General features: G+C 41.4%; 2 long non-coding RNA genes across 2 annotated transcripts in view; one reads left to right on the forward strand and one right to left on the reverse strand.

Moving 5' to 3' along the window:
- LOC145657437 (uncharacterized) overlaps nt 1-23,642 on the forward strand; it is a 356,445-nt gene that overhangs the window by 92,993 nt on the left and 239,810 nt on the right. The gene's annotated exons all lie outside the window — the stretch shown is intronic.
- LOC145660240 (uncharacterized) lies at nt 15,341-21,448 on the reverse strand. Its single transcript, XR_014126469.1, has 3 exons — nt 21,371-21,448; nt 21,012-21,123; nt 15,341-15,493 (listed from the first exon to the last, which is right to left on the reverse strand). It is a non-coding gene; the product is annotated as an uncharacterized LOC145660240 (long non-coding RNA).

A 23,642-nucleotide genomic window follows, 5' to 3' on the forward strand; every position in this document is an offset into this window, starting at 1 on the left:
TTACACACACAAATACACGGTAGATCTCTCTGTGTAACACACACACACACACACACACACACACACACACACACACACACACACACACACATACACAGACACAGACACCTCTCTCTCACACACACTACACTTCTTTCTCACACATACACGGTACACATCTTTCTCTGTCTCTTACACACACTACACCTGTCTCTCTCTGTCATACACACACACGAACACACACCTCTCACACACACACACACAGTACATCTCTCTCTCTCTCACACACACACACACACATATTTTATGTCTTTCACACTCAAACATGCACTCTACACCTGTCTCTCACATACACACACACAGCCTCTCACACACACATAATATACCTGTCTCTCTCTCTCTCTCTCTCTCTCTCACACACACACACACACACACACTACAAGTCTCTTACACAAACGTATGCACACACACACACACACACACACACACACACAAAACACCTCTCTCTCTCTCTCTCTCTCTCTCACACACACACACACACACACACACACACACACACACACACACACACACACACACACACACACAACCACTCACACAGACACTTTAAACCTCTCCCTCTCTCTCTCACACACACACAATAAATGATGTTCAAATAATAGACTGAGCTGCAGTTGATTTCTGCACATATGACATAAATACTGTTCTACAAGTTACACATGCTGTGGAATCATAACCTCACTGTGTTAAACTCTGTACAAATCTACACATTAAAGGTGGAAATCTTTGGAAACTGAAAGGTTTTTCATTCTGTTTTCTGAGTGTTGGAGTGACACAGATACAGATGTTGTACACAGTATGAGTGAAATGTATTATAGAAATGTATTGTAAATATTTGAGATGAAATATTATTCTTATAATATGTTACTAGAGTTTAAGTATAATGTTTATCTAGCCAGAAAAGTCTGTATATTTGATTGAAGTGGGTAAAACAAAAGTAGATTAAGAGAAAAATAACATACCTGTGATTATTTTTGTGGAGAGACTTCCATGTTGTTTTGGAGGGAAAAGAAACCGTAGTGTGTTAAAGGGGACTTTTATGGGGAATATGCCTGCCCAAAGACAGGAAGTGACATCACCTCATTTGCTGTTTTTCCATATTTAAGTTTCTAATGGAAAATGTTTGAAGTTTTGAAGTTGATTGATATTGGAGAATTTATGATTGCTGGACTTTTATTCTTGTAAATGCTAAACTTTCCTTTTTTGAACATTTTTGTATGTTTTTGATGGGATGTGTTTTTTCTTTTGCACTGGAGCACTGGGAGCCAATAAAAACCTTTTCTTTTGTATCCACTTGGAGTGCTTAATGTTACCGCCAGATATTACTGCATTACAGTAGTCCAATCTTGATGTAATAAATGCATGGACCATCTTTTCTGCATCATGTGAGGAGAGTGTTTTGATGTAAATTGTGCATGTGCTCATTATACCAAGGTACTAATTTTTTGTCCCTAATGATTGTATTCTTAAGTGGAGCAACATCATTAAAGGTGCACAGGAACACCACAAACAAAGCACACGGGGCAGAGCTGGGCAGAGATCTATTAATAATAAAGACAGAAACAAGGGCAGTTAAATTCCAAACTTATATCATTCTAAAGGTCTGGAGAACCAAGAGCTGAGCAAAGAGAACAGTGCCCTCACTCAGCTGGTCCGGAAATACAGTTCAGCATTAACACAGTAACACTACACATGCTGAGGACCAGAAAATAACAGCAAACCCAATCAGAATCACCAGAATTACAAACAACATCACTTATTGGGAAACTCAATCAAAATGTTATGTGGCCCTAAATCAAAGGTACAGCGTGGTAGATTACCTAAGAACAGTCAGATCCAAAACTGAGGTCCACCCTGACCAAGTACAGACTCAGTGACCACCGCCTGGCCATAGAGACCAGCAGACATAAACAGTGCTGTTTACCTGAAGAGCAGAGACTGTGTCAGCAGTGCCAGGACTATAAGACCCAGACAAAGTTGCACTTTCTGAATGAATGTACAACATTTAGACAGATTAGAACTAAATTCTTTAAGAAAATTAGCCACGTATTCCCTGAGTTTAAAAATCTCCCTGATGAGGAGAAGCTGTCGTATGTTGTTGGTGAACATAAAGAGTTCAGCACACTGGCAGCGTTGTACGTTCACTCCTGCCACAGTCTGAGGGACAGTGAGTGACCGAGTCAGATACCAGAGACACAGAGACATTATTATTATTATTATTATTGTTATTATTATTATTATTATTATTAGTACCAGACTTCAAGGCATGTATCCATCTGCTCTGACCATGTTTATGCTCTAAACCAAAGAAAAACTTGGACAGAGAGTTGTGATGGAAAATGTTACGAAACTATGTATTATGTGATTCATATAAAATCACACTGATCCTTTTGCTCGTAAATTAATAATGCTGTTTGCACATTTGTATCCGCCTGTTGCTGATTAAGTTGAACATGTATCAGGAACTGTTAACAACAAGGTCAACTTGACACACAACCCAAACTGTTTGGAGTCAGTTTGGGTTGGTTTGTGGAAAAAACCAAGCCGAGAGCTGATTGGCTTATAGCCACAGCAACAAAGGAAAGAAGAGCTGCTTAAGAAAAGATGATTGGTTAAAGACAGCACAGGAGTAGTATAACTAGCCACGGTTTTGTATACTTGGGGCTCCCTACCTGAGGAGAGCCAAACATTTATTTTATTTTTTTTCTTATTAAATTACTCTCTTAATCACGTCTGACTTGCTGTTTGTTCAAAATTCCACAACAGAAATTGGCGTTGTCGGCAGGATCAGCGAGAGGCACCACGCGGAGCAGCGGTGACTGAACTTCGAGGACGCTCCTCAGAGAGAAAACTGAGCTGGAGAAAGAGGGAAACCCACAAGAATACGGGAAAGTACCTAACCAGGGAGTGACGTCCCGCTAGACTCCGGTGGTGTGCTCCGCCTGATCTAACGAACAGAAAGTAAGTGGTGAAGTTCAGTAATTCAATCCTAGAAGAAAGTGACGTAGTGATCTGCCTGAGTCTACCCTGGGGTGGGTCTGTAAAGTAGCATAGTACATGAGATACTAGGGCTTAAAAATAGGGTCTAGAGGACTCCGGAGTCTGGGACTCCGCCAGCCTAAGAGAATAGGCACACTGAGTAGACGTACTAGTGTAAGAAATAGGCCCGGGCCGACAGAACACCCCGCAGGGAAAGGAGTGGACTCAGTGAACCAGCACGGATTGCTGGAGCAGAACTAAATTAAAGCAACGTCGGAGACGTGATTAACAGAAGGAAAAAAAAAAAAAAAAAAAAGGGAAAATTTTAAATAAAAATATTAGTACGCCCTTTACCCTCATAAAAAAAAGGGAGAAAGAGAAAAGAGTTTATTTGTTTGTTTCTATCATATTTGGGTTTATTTGTTTGTTTATTTTATTTGTTTATCGCCCTTTACCCTTATAAAAAAAAAAAAAAAAAAGGTGGAGGGAAGCAGCAGGTAGGGCATAGAAAAGGTAATAATGAAGTGTCTCAGTGTGTTTCCTTAGCTGATCCTGACCTCGATGCCGCCCCGCCGAGAGCCCCCAGCTGATTCAACAACCACAAGCATCAGGAAACCCACCTCCTTATCCCGAACCAGGGACTTCATCGCTAACATCAAAGCCGTCTCCATATGACGAACCAAGACGGCAACTGGAGGCAATAACCTCACCAGTGGCTCATCACACTCGAAGTCACGCCACTATAAAGCCATCCGCAGGGCCTGACAGAGGCTATGCCCCGCAGTTCCCGATGGTGGAGGTATCTGGACCTGAGGGAGTGATTATGGTCCACCGTCACTGGACTGCAGACGACATCATGAAAGCAGCCGACGGACTGAGCAAGCCAGGTGACATCGGCGGACGACGCTTCGGACAAGAACTGATGGCATTCGTGCAGTCCTGCAGACCAACACAGGCTGAACTGAGACGGTTGTTGATGATGCGGAAGAGGCAGAGGAAGAGGAAAAGGAGGGAAAATTGATTGGATGAAAGAACAGGAATGCTACAACTGTGGAAAGCTTGGACATTTTGCCAGAAACTGTCCGGAGGAGGATAACTCATATGACGGGGGCACAGATCAGAATCCCACAATCCACGAGTGACGGGCGGTGGAGAGGCAGGACAGCAGCGGACCACTGAGAGAAGACGACAAAAGGGAAGTAACGAATTTAAATTACCAACTATTGCAACAAATTAGTAAAGGGCCAAGAGGCCTCCCCGAGGTAACTGTGAAAGTAGAGGGAAAAAATGTTAGGTTTTTGGTTGACAGTGGTGCCGCCCACTCAGTGTTAAAAGAAGGATTAATAGAATGTAGAATGAGACCAGGATATGGGATAACAGTAATTGGAGTGGGAGGTCATCCCATTGATGAAAGGATGTCCGAGCCTCTCCGATGTAGTTTAGGAAACAGCCAATTCAAACACAGCTTTTTGGTGTCAGAAACCTGTCCAATTAATTTGTTAGCTAGAGATTTAATGTGTAAACTTGGGTGCACAATTAGCAGCAAACCAGAGGGGTTATTTGTTATGTGGGAAACACCTACACAGGGAGTCCAGCTAGAGGCAGGAGTCCCTTTGTACGTGTATGAATTGCAGTGCACTGCGGGGGAAGTACTAACACATTTTATGACTGAAGTTACTAACACGCTACCTGGTGAGCTGACAGTTAAACAAAGTGACTCTATTCACTGTACAATGAAGGTCCATGAGGGATCTGATGTTGATTTTGAACAAAAATTTGACTTAAGGGGCAGTGACAGTCTGATTATCACAGCTATAGCGTGGGACTGCGAGTGGGCTGTGGGAGTGGTGCAGCTCTCAGCTAAACAGAAATCTTTATATTCAATCTCACATGCAGCACCTCATGTGTCGCTGGCTAGCGCACATGTTGACCCAGACTGGCAGAGAGTAGGGTTGTGGACAAAACGCGTGTTGAGCGCAACTGATTGGATAAAAGAACCCCAGTGTAAAATTATGTACAGCCCAAGCATAGACATGTGGAAAATGCCAACCCCGTATAGGCTAAGTTGCAAAAGGGGGGGTCGAGCTTGTAAGTCCAAATATAGTAATTATGGCAGCCTCTGTTACCCTCTCAGAGGAAGAAGAAGAGGAACTGAAAACAGTTCCTGCAGGGTTATGGGCACAGGGAAAAAATGATGTGGGCTTAATAAAAGGATGTGAGCCCGTCCACATCACCCCAAAATCTGATTATAGACCACACCAGCACCAATACCCTCTAAAACCAGAGGCAGCGGAGGGTATTAGGCCAGTGCTCCAACCCTTAAAACAAGCAAGAGTAATCGTGCCATGCCCAGATTCACCGATACGTACTCCAATCTTCCCAGTTAAGAAACCAGGGAGAGATGAATGGAGATTTGTGCAGGATTTGCAGGCTGTCAATGCGGCAGTACACCCTAGAGCCCCAGAAGTTCCAAACCCGCACACCATTCTCTCTCAGATCCCACCAGATAGCAAGTGGTTCAGTGTAGTTGACTTGGCCAATGCTTTCTTTAGTGTACCTGTGCACAAGGATAGTCAATTTTGGTTTGCTTTCACTTTTGAAGGAAAGCCATACATATTTACAAGACTGTGTCAGGGGTATTGTGAATCACCAACCATTTACAATGCCGCCTTACACTGAAGCCTAGAAGCTTTAGAGCTCCTCGAAGGAACAGCCTTGCTGCAATACGTTGATGATCTTTTGATTTGTGGGAAAACACGAGAAGCGTGTAAACAAGCCACGGTGGCACTGCTACATCATTTAGCAGGGAAAGGCCATAAGGCATCCAAATCCAAATTACAGTTTTGTAAGCAGCAAGTGCATTTTTTAGGACATGACATCACTGAACAAACGCGCATGCTGACTAAAGACCGAGTGAATGCCATCTTGACTATACCAAGACCCACGACGAAAAAACAACTGCTGTCCTTCTTAGGCATGTGTTCCTATTGTAGAACATTCATACCATCTTATGCAGAGCATGAGGGGCCACTCAGAAATATAATACGGACCAAGGGATCGAATTCCTCTCAGTTAGAATGGGCGCCAGAAGCTGAAGCGGCCTTTACAGCACTGAAGCAGTTATTACAGGTCATGCCTGCTTTAGGCATTCCAGATCCCAATAAATCATTTGAACAAACCATGTCTCCCCACTTCTTATATGAAAGGACCAATTGAGATTGCTCATGGAAGAAGTCACATGAGCAAAGGGGGGGGATAGTGGAGAGTATAACGAGACATTGGTATGCACCGGGAATAAACACACATACCCAAAAAATTTTGTTCCCGATGCTTGGTATGTGCACAAAACACACCACACGGAGACAATCATACCAAACACGCACCCGCCGGACACCCGCCGCCTAGTGAGCCATTTCAACATTGGCAAATAGATTTTGTAGAACTAACACCAGCCAAAGGGAAGAGGTACATACATGTGTGTGTATATGTGTGTTCAGTAAGTGGGTGGAGGCCTTCCCAACAGGGAAACAAGATAGTGATGCAGTAGCAAAAGCGCTACTGAGAGAAATAATTCCCAGATGGGGTTTGCCACGAGTGTCCAGTGACAATGGGACACCCTTCGTACATGAAGGGCTAAAGGCTCTGACTAAATACCTAGGGGTGGATATGAGAAAACACTGCAGTTATCACCCTGCTAGTGCAGGGGCAGTAGAACGGGCAAACGGTACCATTAAAGGGGGTCTAGCTAAATTAATGCAGGAAACGGGCATGAATTGGGTAAAATGCCTTCCCCTCGTCCTGTGGCAATGTCAAACCAGGTCGCAGGCACGAACAGGCTTATCAGCTTTTGAGATAGTGTTTGGACGGCCTCCCAACACGGGGATAGGTCCGCCCGACTGGGATACTAACCTGATCAATGAATCGCTTTTGCAGTATTGTGTGTCTCTGCACAAATCTCTTTTCCATGTGTCTAAGCAGGTGAAGGCAGTCCTTCCTGAGGTGAAGGACAATCCCCTCCATACACATCAGCCAGGCGATTGGGTGCTGATTAAGGACTTCAGGAGGAAGTGGTGGAGCCAACCCAGGTGGAGAGGACCATTCCAAGTACTACTGACGACAGAAAACCGCATGGCCTTGGACATGCTCCTCGTTAAGGAAGGGGGAGTGTGCTCGATGATAGGCGACCATTGTTGCACGTACATACCGCCCAGTGATGCACCTGGAGGTAATATCTCCATGGCCTTGGACCACATGAGTAAGATTGCTGACCAACTTCGTGCTGAAGAAGCCGGAGTGAGACCTTGGGACTGGAAACGGGGATCTCTATTCTCAATGTGGAAAAGTATTGTAATTATGATTCTCCCATCCATTTTACTACTTGCCTTGATTATATGTTGTGGACCCTTGTTATGTCAATGTATGCTTAATACTATTCGCATGAATATGGATATCAGATACCAACTTATTCAAGTCACTAAAGAGGACCTGGATGAGGATAACACCCTGTACCTGCACACTGTATTCTCTGATAATTAACAAATGATTGTATAAGAATCAAGGGGGGGAAATGTGATGGAAAATGTTACGAAACTATGTATTATGTGATTCATATAAAATCACACTGATCCTTTTGCTCGTAAATTAATAATGCTGTTTGCACATTTGTATCCGCCTGTTGCTGATTAAGTTGAACATGTATCAGGAACTGTTAACATCAAGGTCAACTTGACACACAACCCAAACTGTTTGGAGTCAGTTTGGGTTGGTTTGTGGAAAAAACCAAGCTGAGAGCTGATTGGCTTATAGCCACAGCAACAAAGGAAAGAAGAGCTGCTTAAGAAAAGATGATTGGTTAAAGACAGCACAGGAGTAGTATAACTAGCCACGGTTTTGTATACTCGGGGCTCCCTACCTGAGGAGAGCCAAACATTTATTTTATTCTTTTTCTTATTAAATTACTCTCTTAATCACGTCTGACTTGCTGTTTGTTCAAAATTCCACAACAGAGTACATCTGTGTCACGTTCTGAAAAGGAGAACACACCAGAGCCCCCTGTACCTTTACCCCAAGCAGGTCGGCTAGTTTTTTCTTTTTCTTTTTTACTTTAAGAGCCTCAATATCCTCCATTACAAATTGTGGAACCCAGCTGTTGGGAAGGGGCAGAGCCACGCCCCCAGACATGACACAGCCACGCCCCCTGACATGACACAGCCACACCCCCAGACATGGTGCTATTGTGACTAAGGAAGGCTTTACCTTCTCACTCTCTCAGCCAGTCTGCTTCATTCTGTCTATCACTATGAGTTTCTTGAGCAAAATCTACATCATTTCCTTTAAATTTGATTAACTGAAAAAACTGTGTTCTTTTATTCACATCCCTGGCCCCATTAAGTGTTGCCACACCGCACACACTCATTTTGAAAATGAACATTAAATCTAAACAAAAAAGTGACACAAAAATTAAGCAATCTTATTACTGTTATTGTTAAGCTGCGGGTTTAGATCAGTAAAACCTTCCTCCTATAAATTGCTTCTCAAACACTGAAAAGACTGTATAAAACCTGCCAGATCTGGAAAGTCCTCTTCCACCTGAACCCCTTTTGCATGTTTTGTATTTTCCAAGAATGTTCTGATCATTTTCAAAGTACACATTTCTCGAGGTCCACAGGGCTGTTAATACAAGGAAACATTTCTTTCCTGATATCATTCTGACACACAGGTAAACAGGAATGGAAAAGACCTCCTGCAGCTCTGTCAAAATCTGGGTCTGTACATTGTCAACAGTAGCTTATGAGGTGACTCTTTGGGGAGATCCACCTTTTGCTCACCTCTTGGCAATACAGTGGATTACATGATAACAGTACATTCTCTCTCAGTACATTCACTGTAAAGCTACTAACCCCTCTGTCTGATCACAGCCAAATCACTGTTCATTAATAGGACAGAGACTAGCAGTGCTGCACCCACACTGACCAGTCAGCTGTTTAATACCAGGAGACGATACAGATGGGCCCAAAACAGCACAGAGGAGTTCCAGAAAGCAATCAACTCTCAAGAAATTCAAACACTTTTAGACACATTTCTTGAACACTTTTAATAAATCTAAATAAGAAGAATTGGCTTTTCAAAACACATATTGGATAACACATGTTAAATCACTTTATAATCAATGACTCAAAAATACAAGACCTGAACAAAAGCATATAACTGAAAAATTTAATATATTAGAACTACGAATAAAGGACTTCTAGAATCCCTTGGACTCACCCATTACTGAGCAGGAACTTAGAAATCAAATTTCTACTCTTAAAACCAAAAAAAACAAGTGGGTCTGATGGCATTTGAAATGAAATGATTAAACACCCAAGTAAAAAAATCCTGAAAAAGACCAAAACCATCATTTTCCAAAAAGAGCCAGATCTCAGGCAAACACACCAAGTTTCACATTATGGACACAAACACTAGAAATCTGTACAAATTACAATTACTCAGGATTAAAGATTAGTTCAACTGGAAACTTCAATCCTCTGGTTGTCTAAACACTAGAGTCCCTCATTGTTCATACGCCGACTGAAGATGCATTTACCTGAACATTAGTTTTGCACTTATTAAAATGTTTTAATTGCATTTATGAAATGCTATTGTGTTATGCACAACAAAGTCACTCTGGATAAGAGAGTCTGCTAAACACCTTAAATGTTAATGTAAATATGTATGTTACAATTTCAGAATTAATGGTGACCAATTCAGGAATTCAGAGGATATGCACCATTAGTTAATATATTATTAAAATGACAGCTTTATTAATCCTGGCTCCTAAGAGTCTTTGTGAACCTGTTAAAATAATTAAAAAGTGTAGCCATACAAATTATTTGTTAAACAGTAACAAACAGCAGCTGTAGTTTCTAAATTACTTGTCATATAGAAATTATCTGTAGCATTTTACAGCCGCTAAGGTGAAAACTATTCAATATACACGAATATCTATAAATGTCTGTAGGCCATTTATAAACAACACACTTTCAAGTAAACTTATCATTTTAAGTTGTCTGTTAAGAAATGTATAAATGACTTGGTAATAATTAATAAAACATGTTGGAGCCCCTTATCTAAAGTTGCAAAACATCTCAATATATAGACATTTACAAAGGTTGGTAAACATTACTATTGTAAGTATGAAGTACTGGCTGTAACACATTTTATTATTTCCCTGCCTCCATAAAATGACAGAGATAATAACACCATCTAAAGGATCTGACCAAAATTTACCAAAAAGACAAGAAAGGAGCAACAGTATTTTGTTCTGTATAGTACTAGGAACAGAGGTTAATAACTGTTTAATCATCACTATTTGCTGTACTTCACCTTGAATTTCACTAATGTGACACTAATGAACAACCCTGAATTACATGACAATTCAGAATGACTATACATTAATATATTTATAACACATTTGAAATTGTATTTCAGCTTTATTTGATTGTCTCACATAAACAGTAAAATACACACATTAAAAAAGACTTAATGTCTTCAGACTAATGTGCTTGTTAATAAATATGCATAGCAGGACTTCTTGCCAAGAACATGAATAAATCTTCCTAGAGGGCCATTATGGTGTGTTTTTTTGCTAGCCATTCATACCATGCTATTATTGTCCAGTGATCCTTTAACAGCTCCTCTGTCCAGTTGCTTCTAAACCTCCAAACAGTTTCCTTGTATGTTCTCCAGGCCCTCTCTATATGCTGGGTGTGAGCCCCTGTAGGAGCATCCATGTATGATATACTGTGGTTAACTGTGTAATGTCTGTAGCCAAGCTGAGACAGAGCCTGCTGATAGACACGCCACTCACCACTGAGGATTGTGGATCGCCTCCTTACATGCTGAATGATAAGTGGCACTAGTTCCCTTCTGGACCTTCTCTGAACTAGGTGAAGAACTGGCTGTCTTTGTTTAGTGTGGACAGCATTTTCACCCAGCATCCCAGAGACCCACTGCCTCCTCCACAACGCCCAGCCATCCGCCCTCTTCCATACCGTGTAACATAAAAAGTACAGCATTATTACATTAATTAAGAACTATTAACAAGATGAAAGAATTAAAGGTATGAAGCATGAAGACTTGTGTGTCCATTATACATTATTAAGAGTATACAAAATTCTATACCCACATAAAAGATGCACCTGCATTTCTTCTATGCCTGAAGTTACTCTCATCTATGACAGTGAACTGTCTGCAACATTAGTGGGTTATGCTTGAACAACGCCATGGTAGTTCACCGTCTTTATGACCTTTAGTACATTTTATTCAGTATGAGTGGAATCTGAACACATCCGCTTTGTTAGATTACTCTGAAAGAAAGCTGTCGTACGTTAGCCAACTAGCTAGTAAACTAGCGCGACTGGAAAAGGTGCCGAACACCAGCTGACTGTCTCCGGATTACAGTGGAGATCAGCACAGCCGGTTTCTCCTGTTGTTTGAAGTTTAGCCCTTCGATCCGTTTTCGGTAGGTTTTACGCTCTGGTTCTTTACCTGGCTTTTATTCCCCGTCTACGTACGTCAAGAATGTAAAAGTGAAATTTAATGGGCGAAATTAGCAGCCACAACCGACCGACCGACCGAGCTAGCTCGCTAAATCGGTCGCTCGTCTCGGTCATTTCTGTGTAAAATACAGCGTGTCTGGCTAGATGACATTAAAATGGCTGATTAAATGCACCCAGTTAGCTTGCATGCGTGTCCGAAGTGGTGCTTCACAACTCGAGATCGACCGTATTGCGGTATTGTCTGTATTGTCTGTATTGCAGACGTGCAGCGGTGTACCGCGTTCATTGTAAGTGTTCACTAAGCAAACCGCGACCGTGTCGGTACTATTCTATATGTGGCACTGATGTGTGTGTTCTTCTTTCTACAGTTTGGGTATCGACTAGGGATTCAACTAAGTAGCCTGTCAAAGATTTATGCGTGCGCATGTCGTATTTTGTCTCCACAGACGTGCGTGCGCACGATGTCTCTTCCTCTCGTTACCTTTTGGACAGAATTGGACTGCTCAGTGGCCCAGCGTCAGCCACCTTGTCCAGGCCGTGTGCCTGGTGCTTTGTCCACTTCACCTGGCCGGTCAGACCATCGTCAGGGTGAACAGGTGGGTTGTTGCCATGAGGGACTACAGTGTCATCTAGGACGTAGGCCTCAGCAGCCCCGGCCTCATGGCCCAGACCCGTATTCAACTTTTTGAGTTGAATCAGCAGACACTGACCCAGTGCTGAGTTTACCGGGTTTTATATTTACCTTATTAGCACTGTGGACTATAAAGGCTGAGCACTAATAGGCTGGGCTGCATTTTTCGTTACGGGTACAATGCAAGGAACAAAAAGCAGGAACAGGATGTTCTGCACCTGAGCGTTGGCCAGTCCAACACTCCCATGTTGGCCCTGAAACCTCTCCCTCCCGCGCTGAGTAAGCTCCCAGAGCGTCTGACTCACGGGCACCCTGCTTTTGACTTTAACATCCAGCAGGATGTGTCTGGGTAGGCTTCTCAGCGTGTCCGAGGCCAGCCTCCTCTTCCTCCCAGTGAGACCCTGCACTAATGGATATGTAGATGTCGGAGAGTGATGTCTTATTATTGGTCTTATTTTGGCACAAATATATTTTACCTGGTTTTTCAGTGATAGACACTTCTGACCTTTTTTCAAAAATGCCGGTAACTCAGATACCACAGGTGCAAACTAAAATTAATTTCTTTACTCATAATGTCTTTAATCATATAGTCAATGTGTCAGCAATCCCTCTTCTGGCCAACAGAGGTCCTCCTAATCTGCAGTGCCATGGTATGAAACATTCATTGAAGTTTAGATTGTTGAGGAGTTCAGTTAACTCACTGACTCAGTACAAGAACACGTGGCTACTATCTTAGTGTTTTTGAAGATGATCTTACATATAAAATATGCATGTTACACCATATACATAAAAGACACATTTTACATGCTTTTTATGTGTAAGACTCATCATCTAATTATAGGAGAAATATAATCTACTTGTGTGTTAATATTTTTAAGTAGCTACTAGTATAAGGCCAGAATGGGAAATGGGAAATATTATATACTTTAACAAGTTTTAATATTACTATGCTTCAGTGTAACCAAAACCATATCTCATAGCTAGAAACACTATCAACCACAATATGAAAGTCCTCTGTTGTGACAGGTGGATCCTTTTGAGTTTCTCTCTGCACTGCACTGGCCAAATCTGTCAGCTTCTTCTGTAGCAGAAAACAAACACATAATACAACATCAAGTTGACAAGACATTGAGAACAGCAATTAATGACTGAGAAAACAATTTGACCGTGGATGTCTAAGCATTACATAAGCCCAATTTTGCACTGATATATCAGCCTTTATTTATCTCTGACCATCTTTCAGACTGGGTCACAATCATACTTCCTTTTGTTGAGTTTTAGCCAATTGAGCCACAAAAAGTGAAGCTAAACAAAACAGAAAAAAGACCAGTTTGTTTCATACTGTTGAAAAGTTCACAGATCAGGTGCAATGTCTACAACCAGCTTAAAACGTTTGACAACTGCAGAAAAACCTATGTTGTCAAGCTCAGTGAGGCCCACAACCGAAATACATATAGAGATATGTGTGATGTGAATAACAGTACACAAAGGCTGATTTTTGTGAATTTTCATTGGAAGATACTGTACATAACATATATGTGACTGACAGATTCCTTAAAGAATGATTAGAACATTATTTGATGCCAGTTCTGTCGCCCCTTGTCTGGTATTCTCTGCCTTACTTCATTGTTCTCACATGTTTTTCTCATTTGTAATTGTGTATATATACCTTGTGTTTGTGTATATACATATATATACTGTGTTCATATTGTGTATATACACAACCTATGTATATACTGAGGTAATAAAAAGAGTGTTTACCGGGAAAAGAAGTTTTTAACATTGAATTAGACATATTAATAACATAAAACATAAGGGAGTATAGAGATTCTGTGTCCTCTCAGTGTAACGCGAGTGCCGAAGGGTGTGGAGCAGGATGCACAGACTCTCTCGACGTGGACTAACATTTATTTACATAAAACATAAAGACTATAGTGGCATTCCATATAACACAAACAGTGAACATAGAGACACTTAACACTAACAATTTTTAACATTAACACAAGCTAGACAAACATGGTTACGAATGTTACATTTAGATATTAACTCACAAACAACATGCTACATCAACGATGACCAGCGACACTGCACACACTGATGCAGGTTTAAATACACAAAGACAAACAAGGTGCAGGTGTGTGCAGGCGTGGATACAAACAAAGATCCTGTCACTGCACGTGGCGGGCCAAACCACATGACTCGCGAGAGGCGAGCGTTCTGTTACAGAACCTCCTCCCAAGGGGCACGGCTCCTGACGCATTCTTCCAGTGAACACGAGTCTCAGGACACCGTGTACATGTACACACAAGCAGCCGCCTGGGAGAAAGGCAGCTTCTCTGTCTCTGTCAGGGCAGTCCGGTACGCCCCCAACAACGTTACGCCTGTAGATGTACAAAAGTTGTAAACACAAACAAACAATAGCGCCCACACACAAACATATAAGGCGCTGTGACATGGTGCCCGCTGTCTGCGCAGGAACCTTGTATGTGTCCGTGGCCTCAATGGACATGCGGGCGTGCACGTCCGCCCCGGTTCTAGACGTGCTACCTCCCCCAACGGTCCTCCACTCGCCTGCCACTCTAGGAGCATCCCAGCGGCGGTTTGCCTCCGGGGCTTTGGGCAGACCCCTCCAGTCTCGCTGGTGAGTCCACTGAAGGGAAGGGACACGGGCTTCAGCTCTGCCCGCTGGAGATCCCGATGGGTCCACCCAACCGCCCTCTTTCTGGTTGTTGTGGTGCATTTCGGTCTTCCTCGGCCTAGGCTCGAGGCCCCCCCCCCCCAGCCCACCCAAGAAATTCTTGGGGGTGTACCCCTCCACTTCCGGGGTGGACATAGACACCAGTCACGGTCCTCTCCCCAATCTGCTGGGATCCAGGCAGCAGGGCGGGGGTGCCTACGCATCTCCCGCTAGGAAGTCCGTCTTTAGCCGAAGGACCTGGCGTCCTGTGGTGGTTGGTCATTCTGTACCGCGTTGGTCCGAGTGCCGAAGGGCGTAGAACAGAGCGTAGACTCTCTCGACGTGGACAAACATTTATTTACATAAAACGTAAAGACTATAGTGGCACTCCCGTGTAACACAAACAGTGAACATAGAGACACTTAACACTTAACAATTTTTAACATTAACACAAGGTAGACAAAAATGGTTACGAATGTTACATTTAGACATTAACTCACGCACCTCCTGCTAGGAAGTCCGTCATTTGCCGAGGGAGTAAGAGTCCTGTGGTGGTTGGTCATTCTGTAATGTTGCTGCTGGCCTGAGCACCGTAAGGCATGGGCCAGGACACACAGACTACCTTGACTTTGTGAAACATTTATTAACATTAAACATGGAAAACACAAGTGGCAATCACATACAACTATAACAGTGAACATTATTAAACATTCAACATATCAAGCTGTACTCAGAGGCCTTCAGATGTCTCTGCAGATTTGTTAGCTAGGCAATAAATAATGAAAATGCCTCAGAGAGAGAGAGATAGAGAGAGATGGAACGAGAGAGAGAATGGACTCAATAAATCTCTCAGTCCATGCTTTTACTATTACTAGCTAATTACTTTTCATTTCCCAGTCTAGGTCCAGCTCAGACAGTGCACCATCTGTGTATAGCATCTAGCACCAAGGGGTTATTGAGCTGGTCCTTTCTGAGTTATGAAAGCTCCATCGATGAGACTGGCTGTGTGCTGGGCTGGTGACATAGATGGAAAACTGTATTGTTTTTGTCATGGTTTTAAAAATAATGCACAGTGAAATGTACTCCTGGGTCAAATTGCTTAGCTATAGTATGAATCATCTGATTAGGACCCAGATAAGTCAAAACAATGACTTGGGCAAGTGTTTAGAGCTCTAGGTCTCTGGTGATACATATCTTGGTCAGCCCATTTAACAGTGTGTCTGTAGCTTTTCATTAACTTTTTATTGCTTTTTGGTCACTGTGTATTGCCTTTTCTTACTACTCAGTTTGAAATATCAACAAATAGGACAGAACAAAACATTATCTTTATGCTATGGTCAACTAGTGTTACTGGCAAACCCAAAGAAATTAGTTAGAGTGGGGATGGTTTTGAAGTCATATCAGCAAAAATTAGCATAACATAGATGATTGTAACTTTGGGATTCGCCTGTCTACTGAACTTTTGGATGAAGAAGTCACGGAGCTGTTCTCTCAGTAGGACTCAGCTCTGAGTCTCTCTCCTTAAATGTCAGATATCTTTTCTTCAGTAATTTGTGGTCTTTAGAATGGCTCCCTTAATTACAGCTATAATAGTGTACATGCCAGCTGTGTTGAATCGCACAACGATGTCAGAATCTGGCACAATTTAACTGTGGAACTAGGTGGAGAGAATCTGACTAGCAGTACATTGGTAAGGTTTGATGCATATCCCAAGATAAGTCATAAAGCCTTGAATAAAGATGAAGGCTAAGAGAGCAAAAGTTATGTAATTCTTCAAACATGAATACTAAACGTACAATTCTGGCAAACCATGTCAATTACAATCCATTATACTGATGTGTTTATTTGATTCACTGGAAAACAACAAGTGACTTGTGTTTGGAACATAGTCTTCCTTCCCAAAGTTATACTGACTTCTTATTCTGACATTTTTTAAACATGTACAGACAGTTTTATTCCCTGGAAAGTAACATATACACACACAGACAGACACACACACACACAAACACACATATATCAGATATTTTGTCAGCTTTCAAATATAAAAGGCACAGCACTAATTTCAAATATAACAGTGTACTGTTTTTATTTTAGCTCTGCACAAAGAGCGTACAGCATGTATGTGTATATACGTGTACACGTGTGTGTTCAACCGTGTTATACACAATGCTGCAGTGGCCTGCTCTGCTTCAGCTTGCTCTTTACTGTGCTACACTTGACAGAGAGCTTTTCATGCTGCCTCTTGAGAATGTCTAGTTGGCTCTGCAGGTCCTCGCATGCATCCTTCACCTTCTCAAAATCCTGGAGCAGCTTCTTGTTTCTCAGCAGGCTGCAGCGCTGGTACAGGCGCAGATTGTCTGCACGCAGCTTGTCTTTAGCTATCATTACCCCTGCCAGAGCTTTCCGCTTGTTGCCGATCATTGCCTTTATCTTGGCCAGATTGGCTAGTTTGGCCTGGATCTCCAGCTCCACAAAGTTGATCGTTTCCTTGAGATGTGACTGGAACTGAGAGTGGAGGTACACAATACTGAGATTATTTTCTATGCATTCAAGACTCTATTGTACAATACATCTTCCCATCCTACTCCGTGGCAATAAATTTATTGCATTTTCAGTTTTAAATGGGGGCTCGAAATTTCCAAGTTTTGTGGTGGGATTTATGGGATGGGTCTTGTTATGTTTTCAAGTCTACTTGACAGTTCCATGGCTATCTAAAAAATCAACAGAAATTGCACTCACATTAGTCTTAATCTACTGAGTTTAACAGGACGTCATACCTCTCTAGTGCTGGTAATTCCTTTCTTTATTCGAATAATCTCCTCTTCATATTCCAAGATCATAGTCTTATAATTCTCATTTTCAAACTTCAGTTTTTCACACTTTGTCCTCTCCTCCAGTTCTCTAATAGATTCTTCCCGGCTTTGTACCCTCATCTGCAGCGCAAGGTTCCGTGTTTTTGCAGCAGTGAGCTTATTCTCCGTCTTCTGCTCAGCTGCAAGGAGCCGTTTCACCTCAACAAGAGCTGCCCGCTTCCCCAGCCGCCGGGCGAGAGCCGCAACGACTACTTCTTGCATCATCATGATGAAGGCTTGATATTCACAGTCCCACTGCTTCTTCTTCTCCTGGCACCGGGGCCGGAGTTCTTCAACTTGCTGCTGGTAGAGCTGTGATTTGCACTGCCACTGCAACTTTAGGTCCTCTAGAATTTTTAGCTGGTCCTGGTAGCCATGGCGACTCCGCCTTGTACACACAGGCATTGGCACGTTTTCCCTTTCCAACCAGTCAGCTATTATCATCTGCTGCTCGCTGTTCAACTGGCAGAGTTCATCCCTTTCTGACAGGAGGCTCTGCAGAAGCGCTTGGTGTTCCTTATACTCAGCTTCAAGGTTACATCTCTCCATCTCCAGCTGCTCTTTGGAAGCTTCAATGTCATGACATCCATCCAGACCAGTCCTCTGCAGCTGCTCATATGAACCTAAAATTACAGGGCAGAGTTATACTAAAGAATCATCCAGTTCTATTAATTAACAGATGGCAACAGCTGATTTTGCCCTCTTGAAATTGAGCTATGTTCAGATGAGAAGGCTCAGTTTAAAAATATATTATGACTCTTCATATGAAACCATGTGTTAAAAACCAACAGGAATGAATTGCCATGTAATTTTCTCTAGAATGTATAGACTTTATAGTTCTTTACCTTTTTTTCTCTGAAATGGTAGTGGACGGCTACCATTGATTGGAGGTAGAACAAGTTGAGCAAAATGTGTGCTGCCTCTAGTTTCTGGACTGTGCACACCTACATCAAGAACCTAAACAAAGTATACAAGGTATTTTTCACACAAGAATCTACATACTGACACACAAGCACACATAACCATACACAACCTTCCATCATAGCCAAACAACGTTTTATTAAAATGTACTAAAAATGTATTTCTATTAGTTTCTTTCTTGAGGCACCAGTACAAATATTTTTAAGGTATCCCATATAATTTAAAGATTCAAAAACACATGCTCCTTCATTTCAGCATTTAAATAAAATGTGTATACACGTACCTGAACATTGTTTGCTTTCTGAGCACTGTGGTTTGGTCTTATTGGTGGCAGCTTTGTGCAGCCACCTTTCCTCTGTTCCATATCTACTGGCGCCTCTCGTCTTTTGATGTGAATTCTAAAGATCGATAAGCCTTTTAGTTTTTGGGGAACAGACCTCAGCCAATTACAATAAGCAGCAACGAAGCAAATGAGTACTATGGGAATGGTGACAGGCGTGATTAATGTGATAGCTTGTGTGACTTCACAGCCCCTTTATTACATCATAATTATGCCACAAGTACCATCTCTACATCAATATCAACTTGCTAAACCTGCTAAACCTTGTACGGTTCAAGGTTTTTTTCCCTTTAGATTTTAATCAATTTATCTGCTCATTCAACCACACGGAAATCAAGCCAACGTGCATCAGAAACAGTACACGCTGTATACATCACACGTGTGAAACCTAATAAGGAAAGTTGGAAATCCGCACAGATTGCCAAGCTAGCTAGCATGTAGCAGGTGACTCAGGAATGGAGCTGGTATAGATGTGGTCTGCAAGCTAGAGATCAACGCTGCACCCTGCTCTTTAAGAAAATGAGCTTCAACCTTTCAGTAAACAGATTGGGTTTTTGTTGGGTTAAAAACATTTTCTTTATCAAGCTGAACTCAGAGGCCTTCCGATGTCTCTGCAGATTTGTTAGCTAGGCAATAAATAATGAAAATGCCTCAGAGAGAGAGAGATAGAGAGAGATGGAACGACAGAGAGAATGGACTCAATAAATCTCTCAGTCCATGCTTTTACTATTACTAGTTAATTACTTTTCATTTCCTACTCTAGGTCCAGTTCAGACAGTGCACCATTTGTGTATAGCATCTAGCACCAAGGGCTTATTGAGCTGGTCCTTTCTAAGTTATGAAAGCTCCATCGATGAGACTGGCTGTGTGCTGGGCTGGTGACATAGATGGAAAACTGTATTGTTTTTGTCATGGTTTATAAAAATGATGCGCAGTGAAATGTACTCCTGGGTCAAATTGCTTAGCTATAGTATGAATCATCTGATTAGGACCCAGATAAGTCAAAACAATGACTTGGGCAAGTGTTTAGGGCTCTAGGTCTCTGGTGATAAATATCTGGGTCAGCCCATTTAACAGTGTGTCTGTAGCTTTTCATTAACTTTTTATTGCTTATTGGTCACTGTGTATTGCCTTTTCTTACTATTCAGTTTGAAATATCAACAAATAGGACAGAACAAAACATCATCTTTATGCTATGGTCAACTAGTGTTACTGGCAAACCCAAAGAAATTGGTTAGAGTGGGGATGGTTTTGAAGTCATATCAGCAAAAATTAGCATAACATAGATGATTGTAACTTTGGGATTCGCCTGTCTACTGAACTTTTGGATGAAGAAGTCACGGAGCTGTTCTCTCAGTAGGACTCAGCTCTGAGTCTCTCTCCTTAAATGTCAGATATCTTTTCTTCAGTAATTTGTGGTCTTTAGCGTGGCTCCCTTAATTACAGCTATAATAGTGTACATGCCAGCTGTGTTGAATCGCACAACGATGTCAGAATCTGGCACAATTTAACTGTGGAACTAGGTGGAGAGAATCTGACTAGCAGTACATTGGTAAGGTTTGATGCATATCCCAAGATAAGTCATAAAGCCTTGAATAAAGATGAAGGCTAAGAGAGCAAAAGTTATGTAATTCTTCAAACATGAATACTAAACGTACAATTCTGGCACACCATGTCAATTACAATCCAATATACTGATGTGTTTATTTGATTCACTGGAAGACAACGAGTGACTTGTGTTTGGAACATAGTCTTCCTTCCTGAAGTTATACTGACTTCTTATACTGACATTTTTTAAACATGTACAGACAATTTTATTCCCTGGAAAGTAACATATACACACACAGACAGACACACAAAATGTGTGCTGTCTCTAGTTTCTGGACTGTGCACACCCACATCAAGAGCCAGATGAGAAGGCTCAGTTTAAAAATATATTCTGACTCTTCATATGAAACCATGTGTTAAAAACCAACAGGTATTAATTGCCATGTAATTTTCTCTAGAATGTATAGACTTTATAGTTCTTTACCTTTTTTTCTCTGAAATGGTAGTGGATGGCTACCATTGATTGGAGGTAGAACAAGTGGAGCAAAATGTGTGCTATCTCTAGTTTCTGGACTGCGCACAGCCACATCAAGAGCCTAAACAAAGTATACAATGTATTTTTCACACAAGAATTTACATACTGACACACAAGCACACATAACCATACACAACCTTCCATCATAGCCAAACAACCTTTTATTAAAATGTACTAAAAATGTATTTCTATTTGTTTCATTCTAGATGCACCAGTACAAACATTTTTAAGGTATACCATACAATTTAAAGATTCAAAAACACATGCTCCTTCATTTCAGCGTTTAAATAAAATGTGTATACACATACCTGAACGTTGTTTGCTTTCTGAGCACTGTGGTTTGGTCTTATTGGTGGCAGCTTTGTGCAGCCACCTTTCCTCTTTTCTAAATCTACTGACACCTCTCATCTTTTGATGTGAATTCTAAAGGTCAGTAAGCCTAACGACTGATTATAATTGGAGTGTGGACAAACACTAGCTAGCTACAAATCACTTACACAGTAGCGTGTGATTGACTGCGCCAGTACCCGCTCCTATTGTGTTAACAGCTTTATGAATATTAATGAACTTTCCGCCGCTCTCTCCACCCCCGGTATGAAAGCTTCCTCCCTATTGGCTGTGCCAGTTCTCTGTATGACGCAGAGGTCTTTTGAACATTCCTAGTGGTTTTAGAAGAAACCCTCTGATACACATAGAAATAGAAATAGAAGCAATTTACTGCTGTGTATACACTCTCACAGCACTATATTCTAAATACCTACTGCTGTGCAGAGTGTAACGGACAGTAATTTGTCTGCTGTCCCTTTAAGTTGTGTTTTACGGAAAATGCATGTGCATGAATGCCACACAGGAGAAGACTTTTTTTTGTACTGTACATGACGGACCTTACTGGACCCAGCGATTCTTTTGTCCTTAATTTCATTTCTCTGTTAATGTGTTTATGAGCTTTGGACGTTTCTACATTTCATGTATGCAATGTCAACAGGATTCCAAGAGCAAGCCGCTGTCACGTAGTGAATAAACCGGCAAGATTATTGCATAACTGAGTTGAGTCTGACTCGCGTCTCCTCCACATGCTTCACAGGCTTCTCTCTACCAGTGCCAAAGCTCTTTGCTAATCTGGGTTGGAGCATAATTTAAATAGGACTAACTCCAAGCGTTACAAGAGGCACCTTGTGGTTGCATAGTTAGAGTCCATGGTCCATTCTGCCACCATCCACATTTCTACACATTTTCTAGCCCTTTATCAGTGGTTTGCTTCTGACCAAACAACTGCAGTTGCCAATATATTTTGGGTGGCTGACCACTCTGCAGTGACAGTGACATGCAGGAAAACTCCAGCCACCCTGCTGGGCACGACACACTTGCAACACTCACTATCTCAGTGCCTCCACTGTGCCGATGCTTTGAAAGTATATGTTCCATGCTAATAACCCTGAAAAATGTACAACTTATTTAATTAGTCTACTATTGCATATTGAAGATTACACAGTGTATGGGTATGCTCAAATGAAATGTGGCCAGAGTTCCTCAGTGTGTTTTTGATTTATGAAGATTCATGAAGAGTAACATTGACATCTCAGGAAATGTTTGAGATATCATGCTTGTCCCTGGTCTAATTCTCTCACAAGCAAATATATTAATAAAGCAGAACTAAAGCAAAGGCAGAATTTTTAGAACTGTTACTGAAAGACAACAGAGTAGCATAGAAGGATAGAAGAAGAACATCACAGAAAAAATAATGCACATATCACTAGCCTAAGACCCTTTAAACACAAGAAATGCTGAGAGCTAAAACTAATATTTCCATATTTTGTTCATTTATTGCCTCATCGAGAAACAGTCCAAGACATACATTATCCTACAACACCATGCATTATTCTCCATGACAAAGGATTTTCAGGCACATGGCCATATTAACAAGGCAAAATGATGGCCAAACAGGACTAAAACAACAGCAAATTATGAATATTGTTCAGCTTGCACATATGGGACTATAAAATGCTTCTGGCACTAGGCATTTGTTTATGACTCAGAGGCTTCTGATTTGTTTAAATAATCAGCAGATTTTTGTGTCACATGACACTTGATGAAATACAAAGTCATTGCTTCAATTATGCATTTACACACCAGTAAAAATGATTTTATATATATATATATATATATATATATATATATATATATATATATATATATATATATATATATATATATATATGAGAGAGAGAGAGAGAGAGAGAGAGAGAGAGAGAGAGAGAGAGAGAGAGAGAGAGAGAGAACACTGCAAACGTCAAAGAAGACCTCCACTTTTATTCAGTACAAGAACGTTTTTGTTTTTCTTGTATTTTGTAAAATCCATTTTATTAAACTTAGTGGTGGAAATCTCAGCATTCACAGCTCCTCATAAATACTAAACGTTAAAGTACTTCATCTTTGTCATTGTTAAAGTAATTCCACACTTTTTGCCTCTACAGTTGAATGTCATGCTATTTAAAAAACAAAATAAACATTAGAAGATAGTTCTGCTTGAACGTACTGAGTAGAGCTTAAGTCAGCAATCACCAACATTATTTCGTGTAA

The sequence above is a fragment of the Electrophorus electricus genome, chromosome 1, assembly GCF_041902795.1.
Source record: "Electrophorus electricus isolate QZ-2024a chromosome 1, ASM4190279v1, whole genome shotgun sequence".
Lineage (NCBI taxonomy): Eukaryota > Metazoa > Chordata > Actinopteri > Gymnotiformes > Gymnotidae > Electrophorus > Electrophorus electricus.